We start from the raw sequence: 19,343 nt of genomic DNA on the forward strand, positions 1-19,343 counted from the left end.
TAAGCTGGCGCCTTTGTGGGAGGGGGCCGCTGAGGTCCTCAGGGTGGTAGGCAAGGACTGCTACCAGGGGAGAGTGGTGGTTCTGCACCGAGACCGCCTGGCCCCCTACTGGGACCGGGAGGAGGAGCCCCGCGGGGAGGCTCCGGAGGAGCAGCCAGGGCCGGAGCCGACCGACAATGGGGTGACCGCGGGCCGCCGGCAACCACCGCTTCGTAACAGCTGCTCACGCAGAGTTCCACAGCCTTTAGCCTAGTATGAGTATAGCCTGAGGGGGGTGTTCGATGTCGGCGGGACGCCAGACGCTTCAGGTGGGGACAGTGTAACCCCCCTGGCCCGGTGGTGAGGAGGAAGTGCACCTAGGCACTCATGGTACCGTGGAGCAGGTTGGGAGATGTAGCCGGGGAGAGTGAGGGTCAGCTCGATGACCAGCAGCTGACTCTGCATATGTGAATAGTGTTATAGTAGTTTTAGTGTCCTGTGTAGCCTTATAAGTGTATAGCCTGTTGTTAAGTAATTACCACCCTAAATATGTGAACGTGTTCCATCAGTCTCCTCATGTGTGTGTATGTCCTGTGTTTGGTTTTGTGTGGTTTCGATAAAAGAATAAAGCTGTCGCTTGGTTAACTATCACGTCGCCACTTGTCCTTTTCCTGAGGGAACCTGAAAACAGTACAGTATTATAGCATGAACCCCTGACGATTTTCTTGATACGTTTTATGTGCTCGTTTGTATTGTATGTATTTTTGTTGTTCAAATTAAAAGTAAAAGACACAACTTTCCGGATGCGGCTGCTGTAAAAATAAAATGACATCAAGGGTGCTGTACGCAGAGGTCTGAAACCTGCTCCACAGAAGATCTTTATCCAGAGGTGTTAAAGAAGTCGAGATCTCGCCATGAGAGGGGAAGCATCTCAGAAAAAGCAGGTGCAGTCGGTTCCATGGTCATAACGCCACTAAGTCGGGCGACAAGAGCAAAACCCACCCGGCTTCCTCCGGGCAAGTAATGACCAATAATATTTCAAAATTACAGTTCGGATTTATTAGAAAACTTCACAAGCATTATTAGGTTAGGACTGTAAAATTGTTTTTTAATATCTTGGTATATTTACCTTCATTTTAATATAGATATAACCATAAATGATGTTAAGCATATTGAACTTTTGTCGTACTTTTTAAAACATTTTAGCTGAGGACACACGGCGACTATTATACCTTGTGATACATGCAAGACATCTGTAAACGAAGATGTAATTACAATAAAATTGGCAATTAACAGAAAACCACAATTTGTATAATATTATTCCTCAATATCAATGATCAATTGAAGGATTTGAAGAAACTATCAAAGAAACAGCAGCAATAGCAGATGATTTTGGTTTTGAACCCATCTTTACACCTCAATAATCCATTTGTCCTCGAAAAAAGAAAAGACAGGCATATTTTGAGTCTCATAATTATCCTCTTCTCGATCCAAAAGAAACGTTGATTGCTTCTGTACTTTTTTGGATTTTCTTACGAAGATCTCACGAAGTATTGCCAGGATCTATATTTAGCGTTCGGTAGTGATAACACTGCTGATATTGATTGAGTAGAAATCTATGATGTATTGACAGCTTTATCTGAAGCGAAAAGTCCTAGAACGCCATCTATGAAGTTTTAGGATTCATACCAAGAAATGCCTTTTGTTTCCCACCCCAACTACTGCTTTTGCATTACACATAATGTGAACATTACCAGTTTTGGTAGCTTCTGGGCACGATTTTCCTAAACTGAAACTTATTACAAAATTCTTTAAGATGAACCATGTCCAAAAATTGTAAATCAGGACTAATTTTAATATAAAATGAAATTACTACAGAAGAAAAGGCTTAACTGAAATATGAATAAGACTATGCAAGCCTGAAAAATAGAACAATTCAATATTTATATCTTATTTTTTTATTTTTTGAGAAATGGGCTCACACACCGGAAGACACTAACGTTTCTCTTCGTTAGAGTATGTGAATAACAGTTTAACCCCAAATGTTTGTAATTGTGATTCTGTTCAAATTTAAAAAAGCATCTATTAATAGTAAGAAATTATTAAGAAAGTAAGAAATTGTGTTATTTCATAAACTGTAAGACATGAAGACATTTACAGGTTATATCCTTTGCTTTGTCTTTTAATGCAAGCGGTCAGGATCCAAGCCCATGTTCGGACGGTTGTGTTTCTCTTGTACTCATCAAATGTCATTGTTTTGTCCGTCAGTTCTTTCCCGAGTTGTACCATGGATATTTTATACCATCAATACTTTTCATGCTCTTTTGCATTTTTCTTCACATACGGAAAAGAACTCAAGGCGTTCTTGTCACTGTGCTGCACAGTACAGGACACGCAGTGAGGAATTCGCTAACATAAGAGATACTCACATAAAGTGCTTTTACTGACCATATTACAAATCACAGGAAGTAAGGTCTTAAAACATTGGGCAGTAGTGGGATTTAAACCCACACCACTGAGTGAGTGGAGCCTAAAATCCAGCATATTAGACCATTCAGCCACACTACCTCTGGCCCCCTCGCCTTTCCTCACGTTGCTTATAGGTGCCTTCATGAAATTGAGCCAGGTTTGAATCCCAGCCAATGCATCTCCAAATCTTTTCAATTGAATCTGTGATCCTGTAGCACATCCTCTGAAACCAGCAATCGAAATTGGAAACATCTTCTTCAACACTGAAAAGCTCAATTAGGACGAAGCAGTTGTACACAGGACAGCAGTACCATATGTGTTCTTGATTGATTCAGACTCGTTCTCAGTGGTTCTTGCTCACCAAAAATCTTAAAAGCTAAATGAGGCCCCATCTCACTCTCCCTTTCTGTGGTGCAGCCACTGAGAAAGTATTCATGCAGGCTGATTTAAGATGTTTTCTTTTGATAAGGGACAGCTCTTAAACGGAGATGCACTTAGCTAAGCCTAACTATCATGATCAATGGTCATCCATTGGCGCCTATCTGTCTAGGGAGTGCCGAATGGACATCTGGACTGTATTCCTAAGTGTCAGGAGTAAGTGACTCATATCTCACCTTGATCAACCAATCAGGGATTGGCAGGGCGTGGTAATACCACGTGGGTCTCCAATGCCCGCCAAACTCTCAACCAATCAGCACACATCTGTGTCTTGGTCAAAAAGGGAGCGCAAGCTCAGATCGGGGCTCTCCTTGGCCATTTCCGCGCATCCTCAGAGACAATCACGTGACAACTGCTGTTGTCTGCACTGGGACTTGGACTTTGTTCTAAGCGCGAGGCCGAGGATCCCGTACGTACTCAGAATTCTACCAACGTGAATGCTCTGCTTGATCAACGGCAGCCTACAGTTGGACCCTCGTCAACAACCTGAATAGCTTATTCAGAAGCAGCGCTGGTCCGGGAACGAACCAGCTTCTTCCCGGGCAAAAGAGTGACTTGTGAGGACTTGCGGTCACACTCTGTGCATAGATACTTTCTACTAGCCAGCCGGACTGCTGGTAGATCCCCTCGGAGCAACAACTGCCCTGCGCGCCCGTCCAACTCCGAGCTGCACCTCGACTGGTTGGCCGGTAGCCAGAGGACGCCGGGACAACACCCATTGGACAACCGCTGGAACCGAGGCTGTAACAGAGCCTGTCAGCTGGTTTGGTGTTCGTGCCGGGAAATTCCAAATCCATACACAGTGGATAAGTAAACCCCATGTTCTACATTGCGTCTCGAGAATTCAATTGTACCTCAACACAAGTTGTTATCAATTTAATTCATGAGTATTGCATTTACTTCCGAGTTTAGAGTAACAGTGGGGAATAACACTGATTAGCGATTTGGTAACCGAACGATATATATTGACATATATTCTCTGTTGTGTATCTCTTTGTGTTTGCATCTCTTCGACATTATATACCTTGTATATTGATAACCCTCACAGTAAGTTCTGCCGCTTGTATCCAGGCAGACTGGTATATGTTTGGTGCACAATTTATATTAATAACTGTATCTCGTGTATTGAACCCGTGTGTGTGCGTTGTTAGTTGTTCTGACGATTGATTTTCTAAAAGCCACAACGAATCACCTCGTGATTACTGCTGCAATGAATAATTGTCTCAGTAAACCCATCAAACCTCTACACAGCTAAGGAAGAGTAGCTCGGAAAATACCCAACTCAACAAGCGAGCGCGTTGGTTGCTCTTGCTCTTAATGCAAGGAGCTGTTTTTTTTTTCGCATTAATTATTAACCAGAAACAGCTGCACAACTGGCCGCATTTGTGATTATGTCACTTCTCTGCTTCAGCAAGGTCAATAAAAGACTCTGAAAGTAGTAGAGAAAAACCGAATTAAAATCATTTTAGCAATTCTGAGCGATATCTGCATACAGGCAATCCAAAAAGAACGTTGAAATCTTTGAATATCATCTCTCTATATATTGCGCTGCTTTTTACTTGGAGTAAAACTATTGGATTGAAGGGTTAAAATGTATTGTTGTTATTTGGAGAAATCAATGAACTTGTGATTTTATATGTTTTAAAAGACGGTCATGCGCACAGAAAAAAGACAGTGCTGATTATTTTTCTGGAGACGGAGCACTGATGACCTATCCGAGCCAATTGATAAAGCCCACCCAGTGGATACTCTAACAGAACGTGGAAGAACGTTCACCATTGTAACCAAGGCAACCACAGGAACAACATCAAGAAGCACAATCAATTCCCCATTTAAATCTTTCGTGTAAGGTATGCCATGTGAAAGCATGAAGTAAATCCCCTGATCTCTTTTGAACATGGACAAGGTATTTCTGATGGAGCGCAATGAGCAAAGATTTAATAAGCTACTCCTGCCGATGATTCAGCTTAAAGAAGTAAAAGCTTCACAAACAAAAGCAGCTCGCTACCACAGCCAATATTAAATGTACTTGGTGGCACATTACCATTTGCATTGGCTCAAAAGTGGTCTCGGCAGACGTTGTTCCCTATGTAAAACTGAAAGCGCCAAAGAGCATTTCCATTGGGAAAAAAAAATCTTTCTTGATGTTAAACATAGAGAGCCTGCCTTTTAGAAGTTCTCCCTCTAAACACCTTGTGCAGCCTCCCGACAGATTAACAAAAAGCGCCTTTTCACCAACTCAATTTATAATACGCCCCTCAAAACTCACAACCGAATAACAATCCATCCGTATATTTGATTTCCAAGATCCATTCAAGGCAACTTGGCTCTTCGCAAGCAAATAATTTCAGGGAAGAAACTCAGTTTAGTCAACTACTGGTGCATTCAGCACACCACTTGCTTGTGCTTGTCAGGGTGGCCAAGTGGTCTAAGGTGCCAGACTCAAAGACATGTGTCTTTCCAGCTGGCTTGGGTGTTCTGGTCTCCAAATGGAGGCGTGGGTTCCAATCCCACTCCTGACAGCTTCTGCTTTTACCTCTCTTGAATTGTTCCAGTGCTACAGTGAATGACTGAAATATAAAAGCAGCAGAAGAAAGCAAGCAACTCAGTGCAATTTGTGAGTATTCTGCACTGTTAAAATGCACAGGTTTTCATACTTTTTGGAATTCGTAGCTCAAGAAGTGACTCCTGTTTCATTTTCTATTCACCAACTCGATTTGCATTCCGCCCCTCACACCTCACAACAGAATAACAAACGGCTTCATGTGCCACAGCATTCCCCTGTAGATTCGGTTTGCACTATGAATTAGGCGACCCCGAATGAAATATTTTAGTGTTGGCTCAAATGTGAGGAATTTCATGAACCCTCAAAAAGGAACGCTTGCAGAAAATGCCAGCAATTCAAAGCGTGTAGGCAGCATGAACAGACCAATTCTGCAATTTCTTTTATCGCGGGCAGTGCTTTCCGAGTCGATGGCTCTGCATTAGAAATGAGAAGTCCTGAACTCTAAACACGTTCTTGCCATTACTGCTACTCCTGCTGCTACTCCTTCGTCCTCGAAAAAAGAAAAGACAGGCATGTTTTGAGTCTCAAAATGATCTTCTGGATCCACAAGAAACATGTAAATTTGATTGATTCCGCAGTATTTTGGATGTACTGTACTTATAACTTCCATTGAAGAGAGATTTCATCAGTTGCATGAAATTAAAACTTTCGACTTTTTGTCTGGTATTGAAAATATGTTTAAAAAAAACCATAAATAATTTTCTAACAAACAACTCATGAATTATTGCCAGGATCTATATTTAGTGTTCGGTAGTGATAACACTGCTGATATTGATTGAATAGAAATCTATGATGTATTGACAGCTTTATCTGAAGCGAGAAGTCCTAGAACGCCATCTATGAAGTTTAAGGATTCATACCAAGAAATGCCTTTTGTTTCCCACCCCAACTGCTGCTTTTGCATTACACATTATGTGAACATTACCAGTTTTGGTAGCTTCTGGGCACGATTTTCCTAAACTGAAACTTATTACAAAATTCTTTAAGATGAACCATGTCCAAAAATTGTAAATCAGGACTAATTTTAATATCAAATGAAATTACTACCGAGGAAAAGGCTTAACTGAAATATGAATAAGACTATGCAAGCCTGAAAAATAGAACAATTCAATTTATAGAACTTATTTTTTTATTTTTTGAGAGATGGGCTCACACACCGGAAGACACTAACGTTTCTCTTCGTTAGAGTATGTGAATAACAGTTTAACCCCATTTGTTTGTAATTGTGATTCTGTTAAAATTTAAAAAAGCGTCTATCAATAGTAAGAAATTATCAAGAAAGTAAGAAATTGTGTTATTTCATAAACTGTAAGACATGAAGACATTTACAGGTTATATCCTTTGCTTTGTCTTTTAACGCAAGCGGTCAGGATCCAAGCCCATGTTCGGACGGTTGTGTTTCTCTTGTAATCATCAAATGTCATTGTTTTGTCCTTCAGTTCTTTCTCGAGTTGTACCATGGATATTTTATACCATCAATACTTTTCATGCTCTTTTGCATTTTCCTTCACATACGGAAAAAAACTCAAGGCGTTCTTGTCACTGTGCTACACAGTACAGGACACGCAGTGAGTAATTCGCGCAGCTTTCAGAGGAATCCAGAGGGAGGACCCTTAATGCAAGGAGCTTGTTTTTTTTTCGCATTAATCATTATTAACCAGAAACAGCTGCACAACTGGTTGCAATTGTGATTATGTCACTTCTCTGCTTCAGCAAGGTCAATAAAAGACTCTGAAAGTAGTAGAGAAAAACTGAATTAAAATCATATTAGCAATTCTGAGTGATATCTGCATACAGGCAATCCAATAAGAACGTTGAAATCTTTGAATGTCATCTTTCTATATATTGCGCTGCTTTTTACTTGGAGTAAAACTATTGGATTGAAGGGTTAAAATGTATTGTTGTTATTTGGAGAAATCAATGAACTCGTGATTTTATATGTTTTAAAAGACGGTCATGCGCACAGAAAAAAAACAGTGCTGATTATTTTTCTGGAGACGGAGCACTGATGACCTATCCGAGCCAATTGATAAAGCCCACCCAGTGGATACTCTAGCAGAACGTGGAAGAACGTTCACCATTGTAACCAAGGCAACCACAGGAACAACATCAAGAAGCACAATCAATTCCCCATTTAAATCTTTCGTGTAAGGTATGCCATGTGAAAGCATGAAGTAAATCCCCTGATCTCTTTTGAACATGGACAAGGTATTTCTGATGGAGCGCAATAAGCAAAGATTTAATAAGCTACTCCTGCCGATGATTCAGCTTAAAGAAGTAAAAGCTTCACAAACAAAAGCAGCTCGCTACCACAGCCAATATTAAATGTACTTGGTGGCACATTACCATTTGCACTGGCTCAAAAGAGGTCTCGGCAGAATTTGTTCCCTACGTAAAGCTGAAAGCGTCAAAGAGCATTTCCATTGAGAAAAAAAAATCTTTCTTGATGTTAAACATAGAGAGCCAGCCTTTTAGAAGTTCTCCCTCTAAACACCTTGTGCAGCCTCCCGACAGACTAACAAAAAGCGCCTTTTCACCAACTCAATTTATAATACGCCCCTCAAAACTCACAACCGAATAACAATCCATCCGTATATTTGATTTCCAAGATCCATTCAAGGCAACTTGGCTCTTCGCAAGCAAATCATTTCAGGGAAGAAACTCAGTTTAGTCAACTACTGGTGCATTCAGCACACCACTTGCTTATGCTTGTCAGGGTGGCCAAGTGGTCTAAGGCGCCAGACTCAAAGACATGTGTTTTTCCAGCTGGCTTGGGTGTTCTGGTCTCCAAATGGAGGCGTGGGTTCAAATCCCACTCCTGACAGCTTCTGCTTTTAGCTCTCTTGAATTGTTCCAGTGCTACAGTGAATGACTGAAATATAAAAGCAGCAGAAGAAAGCAAGCAACTCAGTGCAATTTGTGAGTATTCTGCACTGTTAAAATGCACAGGTTTTCATACTTTTTGGAATTCGTAGCTCAAGAAGTGACTCCTGTTTCATTTTCTATTCACCAACTCGATTTGCATTCCGCCCCTCACACCTCACAACAGAATAACAAACGGCTTCATGTGCCACAGCATTCCCCTGTAGATTCGGTTTGCACTATGAATTAGGCGACCCCGAATGAAATATTTTAGTGTTGGCTCAAATGTGAGGAATTTCATGAACCCTCAAAAAGGAACGCTTGCAGAAAATGCCAGCAATTCAAAGCGTGTAGGCAGCATGAACAGACCAATTCTGCAATTTCTTTTATCGCGGGCGGTGCTTTCCGAGTCGATGGCTTGCATTAGAAATGAGAAGTGCTGAACTCTAAACACGTTCTTGCCATTACTGCTACTCCTGCTGCTACTCCTTCGTCCTCGAAAAAAGAAAAGACAGGCATGTTTTGAGTCTCAAAATGATCTTCTGGATCCACAAGAAACATGTACATTTGATTGATTCCGCAGTATTTTGGATGTACTGTACTTATAACTTCCATCGAAGAGAGATTTCATCAGTTGCATGAAATTGAAACTTTGACTTTTTGTCTGGTATTGAAAATATGTTAAAAAAAAAACATAAACAATTTTCTAACGAACAACTCATGAATTTTTGCCAGGATCTATATTTAGCGTTTGGTAGTGATAACACTGCTGATATTGATTGAGTAGAAATCTGTGATGTATTGACAGCTTTATCTGAAGCGAGAAGTCCTAGAACGCCATCTATGAAGTTTTAGGATTCATACCAAGAAATGCCTTTTGTTTCCCACCCCAACTGCTGCTTTTGCATTACACATTATGTGAACATTACCAGTTTTGGTAGCTTCTGGGCACGATTAAACTGAAACTGAAACTTATTACAAAATTCTTAAATCAGGACTAATTTTAATATCAAATGAAATTACTACAGAAGAAAAGGTTTAACTGAAATATGAATAAGACTATGCAAGCCTGAAAAATAGAACAATTCAATTTATACAGATGCAGCCATTCAAAGTGCCCGGTACAGACACGTACCGGAGGTAATTGGCTACGGCGTCGCGCATTTTGGCGCAAGATGACGCAAGATGACGCGGGGTACCGCGGTACGTGATTGGTTGACCGACAGGGGCACTCGTGGTCCGTTGGTCTGTCGTAGAAAGATTTACTGTAAACGTCTTTACTGTGCCCGTTGTAGTATTGAATATTCATATGGAATTTTACCACTGAAGGGAAATCTTAATAGCTGAGCATAAAAAGAATAGGAGCATACTGTAAGGCGTGTGAAGGCCATAAACGATATTAATTTTGGAACATAAACATACAGTATATGGCTGGTCTCGGTACTTTAAAGAAAACATACACGAAACATGGTTTCATTATGACCAGAATCGGTCTTGAGATATTTTTAACTTGATTTACAGTATTTGAGAGGTATGTCTTGACACCGATACTACGTAAATACTGCTCACGTATATGTTTTTATTATGTATAGGTTTATATTATGCATTTCATACGGTCAAATTACTTTTGAGCAACTGATAAGAAGCGCAAAACGGTATGCCCAGGGCGTTTTAGTTTCGTTTTGTGCGGGGACTCTGCTTTAACTATATCGCCGTGGATTGATTAGAGATATCAAGTACATACAAGTCATTTTTTAAATGTTGTAGTTCGTCTTGTAAAAATGTTACGAGTACGTAATCTGTCAACAATTACACAGGTTCTGTTTCCATATTGCGGATTTTGGTTACGTAATATTATTTTCTAATTTCACGTTGTGAATATATGATTTGGGCAAACAGAGCCGCAAAGAAGTACATTATGGGTTGTTGTTTTTTTTTGCAGTTTTATCTAGAACAAGCGATGCTTAAACCTTTGTCTGATTCTTGTGAAACTATCCACACGAGAGTTACCTAGGAGTTGACTTCAGTGATGTCACTGATGGGATGTTTCTAAAAATCCGTCCACTGTAAAACGTCTTCTCCACTTGTCCTGCATATGTATTCGCTAATGAAGCTGTGTGTTCTGAGCCTGGTTCTCTATATTTCTGTATGAACCAGCTAAAGACAGCTTGTGTTTAAATTGAGTGTAAGGTAATTTATGCTTCTAAAGTCGTGGTCAGCATTTATTATTGTACTGTGCTGTAAACTTGTTCTGTGCCTAATTACATTATTTTATAGCTTTATCAAATCTGTACATTGTCTGTCGATAATTTTTCTGTAGTGCTTTTTCAGCCCTCAGCATGTGACTGTGCTGGTGGCTCTGTGGGTTAGTTTCCTGATTCCCATGTAACTATGACTTTATTTTTTAACAAACATTTCTTTGAAAAAATGAAACGTTTCCCTTGGTCAGAGATTAAATAAAACCTCACTCGCACCAAACAAATTTATATTTCTAAATATCACAACATGATCGAATTTAAGTATTTTTATTAACAATGAATAGTCACCTATGCGTTACAAAATAAACATTTATATTGATTTGAATCGCGTTTTGATTTAAATCGTAAATGCGTGTTTAAATATATGTGTTTAAAGGCGATATACTGTATAAATGCGCTGATTCTTATGGAATGTGTTCCGCCGGGGATTCAAAAAATTATATTTTTTTAATCGCGTATCTAAGGAAAATTGCAGTATAACTTTGTTCATGCACAAACAGTGGCATGTTACATTATTAATTTGGGTGTCTCCTCATGCCAGAAAGCTCTAAATTGCATTTTGAGTGCGGTTTTTGACTTTTTCTAAATTCTAAACTGTATTACAGCAGCACATTGGACAATGCAACGTAAATTGCAAAAATGCACTTGGAATCTGTCCAAGCCCTACTACAAAAATTATTTAAACTGCGACACTTATCATTCATCTTTAAATAAACTTTATTTTATATAGCGTTTTAAGCAAATAGGTAATTAGATTGCTCATAAACCTAATTGCTTTTTCTACATAAACACAGCGTGATTGCTCTCTGAAAATGCTTTTTCTTTATATTTAGGCTCAGATTTCAACTATAGATCGTATTATTATAAACTTTCTTGGAAAAATGTCTTTTACGTAAACCATGTTTGCTATTAATTCATTTAGGGCTAGAATACGTTCATTGTCTTCCAATCGAGTCGAGTTGACATTGGAAGCTTGCCATGCCCGGACTGTTACACCAACGCATTAGCATGTTAAAGCGATTTCATTGATTTATTTTAGTTAAAATTTTATATATCACCTTTAAAAGTGGAATCTCAAAGCAAAGTAAATACCCAACAATGATTGTACCCATCTGTCATGCTAATAAAACACCTTGAATTGAATTGAATTGAGGGAGAGAGGGGGGGAGGGCGAGTGAGATAACCAGGACATAAGGCAAATAAGATACAGTACACTCCACAGACATTCACAACAGCGACATATGAAACGTTTGCACATATAGTTAAGTTATTACTTGGTTTTCAAAGTTCAATGAAATACAATATTGTTGTTGTTGCTGTTCTTGTTGTTTTTATCCTGTAAAGCGTTTTGAGAAGCCACCTTTAAAGGCGATATATACTGTAAAAGCGCTGATTCTTATGGAATGTGTTCCGCCGGGGATTCAAATTTTTTTAAATTTTTTTTTTAATCGCGTATCTAAGGAAATCTCAGTATAACTTTGTTCATGCACAAACAGTGGCATGTTACATTATTAATTTGGGTGTCTCCTCTTGCCAGAAAGCTCTAAATTGCATTTTGAGTGCGGGTTTTTGACTTTTTCTAAATTGCAACCCATAAATAAACTGCGACACTTTAAACTGCGACACTTATCATTCAACCAGAGCTCGAAATACCACAAGGACCCTCAAGAGCACAGCAAAGACTGTATTAAAAGACTGTATCACACCTAAAGAAGACTATTTTAAATTTCTTGGCGCAGTTCATTGTGCAATTAACCCTTGTATGTGCTGTCCGCGCTCAAAATGCAATTTAAAAAAAGTCAAAACCACGCTCAAAATGCAATTTAGAGCTTTCTGGCAAGAGGAGACGCCCAAATCAATAATGTAACATGCCACTGTTTGTGCATGAACAGGGTTATACTGCTATTCCCTTTGATACCCGATTAAAAAAAAATAAAAAATGTTTTGAATCCCCGGCGGAACCAGGCATCCATATGAATCAAGTAACAGGTTTATTCCATGCTGAAAAAAAGAAGAAAGAAAACACATTCCATAAGAATTGACTGAGCTCCGCTCTGTACCACGCAATGATCCCCCCAGAGTCTCAGCCCCAGGTTATTTGGGTTTTTAGACAGAGGGTAAAAAACTCTCTCCCTGGCTTGACCTCCCCCTCCCTGTGTATTGTCTGTTTTTTTGTTAACAAGGCTCGCCAGCTAATGTGAATCGAAACCTGTCTTTCTAGCTTTTAAAGTCGTGCGAAGTGTAAGCCACAATTCAAATAGAGAAAAAAGAGCTGACTGACAAGATTTAAGATGTGGCTATCAATGTTGGATTAAAAAAAACACATTGCCAGACGTTTGTTGCATTCCTTGAAAAAAAACTTTATTTCGAGAGACTGGATAAGTATTTCAAGTGTTTTTTTTTTAACTTCCTGAAAAACAACTAATAATTTAACTATATGTGCAAACGTTTTATGATAAGTCACTGTTGTGAATGTCTGTGGACATGTGCTGGCTGGACAGGAGGCTCTACTGTACACAGAGAGGGGCGGGAGGAGTGGACAAGCCGGTACATACTCTTAGAGTTTGATTAATAGGGAATAAAATACAAACGTTGTTTGGTGTTAATGTGTTGTTAAGTGTGAATTTGTACCTGTTTCCCTGAGGTCTGTCTTTTTTTCTGGAAAACCATAACTCTGGTCTTGTCCAGATTGACTGTCGGCGCCCAGGTCTGACAGTAGTGCTCCAGCAGTGCCAGGTTCTGGCGCAGCCTCTGTTCTGTGGGCGACAGCGGGACCAGGTCGTCTGCAAAGAGCAGGAACTCGATTTCCATAATTAATGCAGATCAGTAAATCAAGGGACAAAACAATTATTGCGCCCGGCTCCTCAATGGGCTTTGACGTGCTAATGCGTTGGTTTAACAGTCCGGGTGTGGCAAGCCTCTAATGTCTCCCGACTTCGGCAAGAGGCACCCGCCTTTCATTGGAAGACAATGAACATTCTAGCCGTACATGTGAATATAGCATAAATACACAAAGGGATTGGGTGAGCTCCCATCACAAAAAAAACTGCGAACCTGCACTACAGCGACCACAGTACAGTATGGAGACCAAGACCTTTTACGGGAAGAGACGGGGTGCTTCTGCCGCCCCAGCTTCCAAAGAGCGAAGGGTCAGCAAATACAGCAGACTTCATCTGAAATACGTGATTACAGCGTATATTACAAGGTATTATTGCCATTTTGAATTTTAAATTCAATTATAATTATTTCTTCGTAGCCTGTTCTTCAAGAAAACACCGCACGGGCGAAACGATCTACCACCAGGACAGTAAAAAAGAAAGCGGTAAGACGGAAAAAAAGAAAAGTTAATTTTGACTTCTGTTCCGCGACTGATGAATACTACTGTGTGACTTTATTTCTTACATGAATTATGTTATTTTGCCACAGGCCGTGGGTCTCTGCTCTCGGCCACTGGCCAGGGTGCCAACCTGTAGAAGAAGCACCTGTGTGGAGACATTTCGGCAGCAGTGGGAGCAGTACGATGCATTACTGGGGAGGACTGGGAGGCTAGAGACACTCCTGAAAATGCAGAGGAAGGAGACAGTATGTTCCAGCAGTCAAACAGTTGAGCAGCTGTCTCCTGAAAAGTGCCTCCCCCCGCCGCACAGGTTGCAATGCCTGGCGAAAGCTCTGCCCCCCGCAGAGCACACACCGCCTCAGGACACTCCATCCCGGCCTCTCCGTTCACCACCGCATGGGAATTGGTTGATGCTGTCCCCGCCGTCTATCTCCCCCCAGGAAGCACAGCGGAATTCACAGACGCCAGTGGGACGAATAATTCTCCCAGATGTCCAACTGCTACCCATCACTCAGGAGATGGAGGGGGGGTTGTACTTGCAGTGCATCGGCATAGACGGGAAAGCAAGAGCCGACTGCTACGCCGCCCTCATGTTTCGAAATCTTGTGACTTTTGAAATTTACTGGGGGTGGACCACGTCTGTAAATTTCGATGGGTCCAGAGGCAAAAGTGCCTTGCCTTGCAATCTCCGGGAAACCATTAGTAGCATGGTGAATCGGAGATTCTCAACCCCTACTTTGTGCGACTGGAAAATAATTCGTGATCGGATCAACGAAATGCTTCGTAGAAGGAGGTGCTCTTTTCCTCTCGTCTAACAGTCTGTCCAGAAACAAAACATTCCTGTTAGACAAGAGGAATGTAAAAAAACAATTACGTTTGTCAATGGAAACCTGTGTGTGTGTCTCTCTCTGCTGGATGTCCCTCTCACTCTCTGCTGAATGAATAAAAGCATTTCTATTAAAAACGCGTTTGCGTTTGTCTGGTATTTACTTTGGTCCCTTTTAACTGTTTTTTCCCATCTACTTTTTTGCTTTGAGATGCCACTTTTAAAGGTGATATGTAAAATAATGTTTTTTATTATTGTTATAGAGAAACATGATCAGATTTTCCCTGGTTCAGAAAAAAAGATCTAAAGTGCTACATCTAACTTTCTTAATTCGATGTATTTAAAGCAGTGAACTACTGTAGATGTAACATAACATTCAGAAATACAATCGAGAATAGTTTTGTGGTGTTTGTTTAGATGAAATGTTCCTAAAACGTATAACGTAACAAAATTAAAGACGATTAAAATCTGTAATCTTTCCACTTGTACTGTATGTCATCGGAAAGTTCCTGCTTTGTGTAAGGATGGTATAGAAAAGTAATCTTAAGTGGTGAGAAAGCTGTGCTCAATGTATTTAAGGGACTTAAAAGTAAAAGAAGATGCTTCATATTGCTTGACTAATTTTAAAAACTAAGTTATAAATGCAGACGCTCCCTCGGTGCCACGCCGGATGTAAAGATCAAAATATACATTCGTCCCGGGCAGAGGCCGAAGAGTGCCCGGCTGGGGTGCGCGGGGAAGAGCAGGACAGGAGTGAAAGTGGTCAGGGCGGGGTTTAGGAAGGCGTACAGTCTGGGCAGGTATAGATTACACTTTTCTAAAACGTATTTGAAAAATAAAAACGATTACAATCTAATCCTTCCACGTTTGATCCCAAAATCCCAAGAAAAATTAATCTAAACGGGTAGAAAGCTATGCTGAAATTTTATTAAGATACTTAGAAGACAAAGATACTGTATCAATTTATGTTGCATTAGCCTGATTATGATTAAAAAAACACATATAATTAAACATGCGTTTGCGATTTAAATCAAAACACGATTTAAATCAATATAAATGTTTATATTGTAACGCATACTGTCCAGCCTCCATTTCTCTATAAAAATTTACTCTATTACACACACACACAATAGAAGCAGGAAGCAGAAGCAGGGACCGTTGTCAGAAGGGAAGAAGGTGACTATTCATTGTTATCAAAAATGACTTAGAATCGATCATGTTGTGATATTTTGAAATATAAAAGTCAATTGATTGTCCATAATATTGCTATTCTATTTTTTCGAAGAAATGTTTGTTAAAAGAAAAGTCCAGCACCAGCTGAATTTGAACACACAGCCCGTGAGTTGGTAATCGGGCACATAGACCAGTGGGCTACAAGGGAAGTCGCATGAAGAGAGAGGCGAAACAGCCCTACACAGCCCTGTCGCAGTACACGACTATAATCATATCGTTATTAATTTCTTGAGATACGCAATTCCATATTATATTCCCTTTTAATCGAATTCTAAAAGTATGCTTGTTGACTCCGGTATCACGTTAGTTAAAGACTTCGATGCTTAAAATGTTTAGTGAGAAATGGAATACTGGTGTGTATGTTTTCTTTAAAGTACCGAGACCAGCCATATACTGTATGTTTAAGTTCAAAAATTAATATCGTTTATGGCCTTCACACGCGTTGCAGTATGCTCCTATTCTTTTTATGCTCAGGCACTAAGATTTCCCTTCTGTGGTAAAATTCCATATAAATTCCATATAAAGAATGTTGACCAGGCCAATACTTTGAGTTTACACTTACAGCTCGTCCAAGGTCATTCATTATTACTACTATTAGTAATATCTTCGTTAAAGACTTTGATGGCGACAGCTCAAACATGAGAGGTTGAGCTTTATTAGCTCCACCTTGCGGAAATTCCGGATACTATAATTTTGCTTGCCGTATTATAGGAGAATTTACGGTAACTCGCGGTAGACTGCGTACAGCGTACTGGAAAATAATGCGGTATCCCCCACGCATTTTGAATGGCTGCATCTGTATGTTCCAGCAGTCAAACACTAGGGTGTCAGCCGTCTCCAAACAGACCTTCATCTCCTGAAAAGTGCCCCTCCCTGCCACACAGGTTGCTGTACCTGGTGCAATGCGTATCTCCATACGACCCTCCACCCCCAGCAGAGCACACCCCTTCAGGACACTCCATCCTGTCCTCTCTGCTCACCACCACTAATGAATTGGCTGGTGCCGTCCCCACTGTCTCTCTCCCCTCAGGAAGCACCATCTACACAGCAGAACTCACAGATGCCACGTACAGTTCTCCCAGATGTCCACCTTTTGCCCATCAGTCAAGAGAAGGAGGGATTGAATGTGCAGTGTGTCGGCACAGAGGGGACAGCCAGAGCCGACCGCTACGCCACTCTTCTGTTTAGCAATTTTGGGACTGGGGGTGAACCACATCCATAAATTTTGACTGGTCCAGAGGCAAAAGGGCTTTGCATTCTCCAGGAAAACATAGGTATGTTGAATTGGAGATTCTCAGAACTTACTTTGTATGATTGGAAACCGATACATGATAGGATAAACAAAATGCTTCAAAGAAAGAGGTGCTATTTCTCTCTGGTTTTAGTCTGTGCAGCAATAAAACAATCAGATTAAACAAGAGAGAGTGCGACATTACTTTTCGTCAATGAACAAATAGTCTTTTCATGTTTATTTAAGTGTCCTTCTTTCATTTGGATTGCATTAAACAACTCGGGAGTTATTGTTATGATTACTCTATTATCGAATCCTCAACTCGTTCACTTTTTGTTATTTTGGGAACATTTTGACATGTTGCTTTTAGCCGTCGATTCTGTTGAATTCACTCAGTTTGTAATGTAGGGTAAGTTAAACTTTGATACAGGACAAATGTATTTCCCACAAGCTGTACTGTAGTAGCATTAAAAATATACAACATGACACTGTATGCATGTGGCACATCTTTGTTCAACTTAAGAAAAAACAGGACATTTGATTGCTGATTGCCTTATGTTAAAGGCCAACAATGACATCAGAAAACTGAAAGTTCCTTCCCCTCCCCAAGTAGAACTGTCTAATCTACATAAACACAGTGGGGTGTAACACCTAGCCTAGACTTTGTGAGAAGTATGGAGCTGCATTGCATTAAAATGGCTGCAATGGAATATACATAGTAGGCAAGAGTTAATTTCAAGCTGAAAAGAAAAGACTCAACATGTCCCATTAAAATCAGAAATTTTCTTACAAGTGTAAATCCAACTATTTTCTAATTGCTTTATCCAGGACAGGTAACAGTTTCACCAATATTATTTGGTAACTTTTTACGATTGTCAGACTTCAGAATGCTTCAACTGATGCTTAAAGATATGACATAATGTGTACTGTGTTAAAGAGCTATTGAGCACAGAACATCTTTACACTTGTGAAAAGATTTGCACGTGCAGTTTATTCTTATCTGTGTGAAAACAGGAAATATCGATGGAGTTTCAGAAAGTAAACAGAGGTCTGGAACACCATATCTAAGATGTTTAATAAATTGAAGTTTGTGAAAACAGTGACAAATCACCCGCAAACAAAATACAATTTTAGAATACAAGCAGTTTGAAATTATTAGTTGTTATTAATAAATCACTTAACTTTGAACATCTTGTGATATTTAGAAATACATTTTCTAGCAACAGCGCAAATGCTGCACATGAGACATTAAGCTTTCATAGCTCCGCCTGGCGGTTTTACAAGATATTTCACCCTACTTTGATACATCATGCGATATCCTACAGTTCTTTGCAGAACAAGCACTGCTATTTACTGCACATTTTGAATGGTTTGATCTGTAGTTCTACTCAGTTTGGTGTATTCTTGATAAACCAAACTGGTGCCCTCCCTCCAACTCACCATTCCTCCCTTATGGTAGTGTATGCAGAGAAACCCATGTATATAAACCCACAGGGTCAATTGCAATGGACATCCCAAGTTAAAACACAGCCGCGTGCTAAGTTAGTACGGTACATTCTGGAGATCATCTCCCGCTCCGAGTTCAATTGCAGCAAAAACATGTGGAACAAAGCTGGAGCTCAGCTCAACTTGTGCTTAATCCGGTTCCAAGGGCTTGGCCTTGTTGAACTAATTAGCCCGAACTGGAGAGGACTGTACATCAGAACACTTCTGATTAGTAGAATAATACATAGGCCACATTAATATACACTTACTTTTCTGTTTCTTCTTTATATTCAAACTAAATTTCCTGACAAATCAGTTAGTTTTTAATTTAAGAATTGCATTTAGGCTACAATTCACCTGATGAGGCTACGTCATTATTAAATGAGATACCCAATTGTAATTAGTCATGAAACAAATGAGAACCGCAGCTGTGCATTTGAAATTAAACACTACTGTATTATTGCAGCATTAATTTTGTTTAACACTCCAGATGAATAAGTGGACACATCGTTATAGCTAAATCATTACAAAACACACCGACTAATAACCAGTAAAGTTAAGTTTAATTTTTAACAGAACTGTAAATTAAACTTGTGCAAAAAAAAAAACAATTGTTCCTCTGACCTAAGCATTTTTTTTAAGGCAATACATTTCTTTAG

The 19,343-nt window shown here is 39.9% G+C and overlaps 2 non-coding genes across 2 annotated transcripts; both read left to right on the plus strand.

Annotated features, from left to right (window-relative positions):
• The first annotated feature begins 5,295 nt into the window (after positions 1-5,295).
• On the plus strand, positions 5,296-5,408 carry trnal-caa (transfer RNA leucine (anticodon CAA)). Its single transcript has 2 exons — positions 5,296-5,333; positions 5,363-5,408. It is a non-coding gene; the product is annotated as a tRNA-Leu (tRNA).
• Positions 5,409-8,163: 2,755 nt separating this feature from the next.
• On the plus strand, positions 8,164-8,276 carry trnal-caa (transfer RNA leucine (anticodon CAA)). Its single transcript has 2 exons — positions 8,164-8,201; positions 8,231-8,276. It is a non-coding gene; the product is annotated as a tRNA-Leu (tRNA).
• Positions 8,277-19,343: the final 11,067 nt, after the last annotated feature.

The sequence above is a fragment of the Lepisosteus oculatus genome, chromosome 14, assembly GCF_040954835.1.
Source record: "Lepisosteus oculatus isolate fLepOcu1 chromosome 14, fLepOcu1.hap2, whole genome shotgun sequence".
NCBI lineage: Eukaryota > Metazoa > Chordata > Actinopteri > Semionotiformes > Lepisosteidae > Lepisosteus > Lepisosteus oculatus.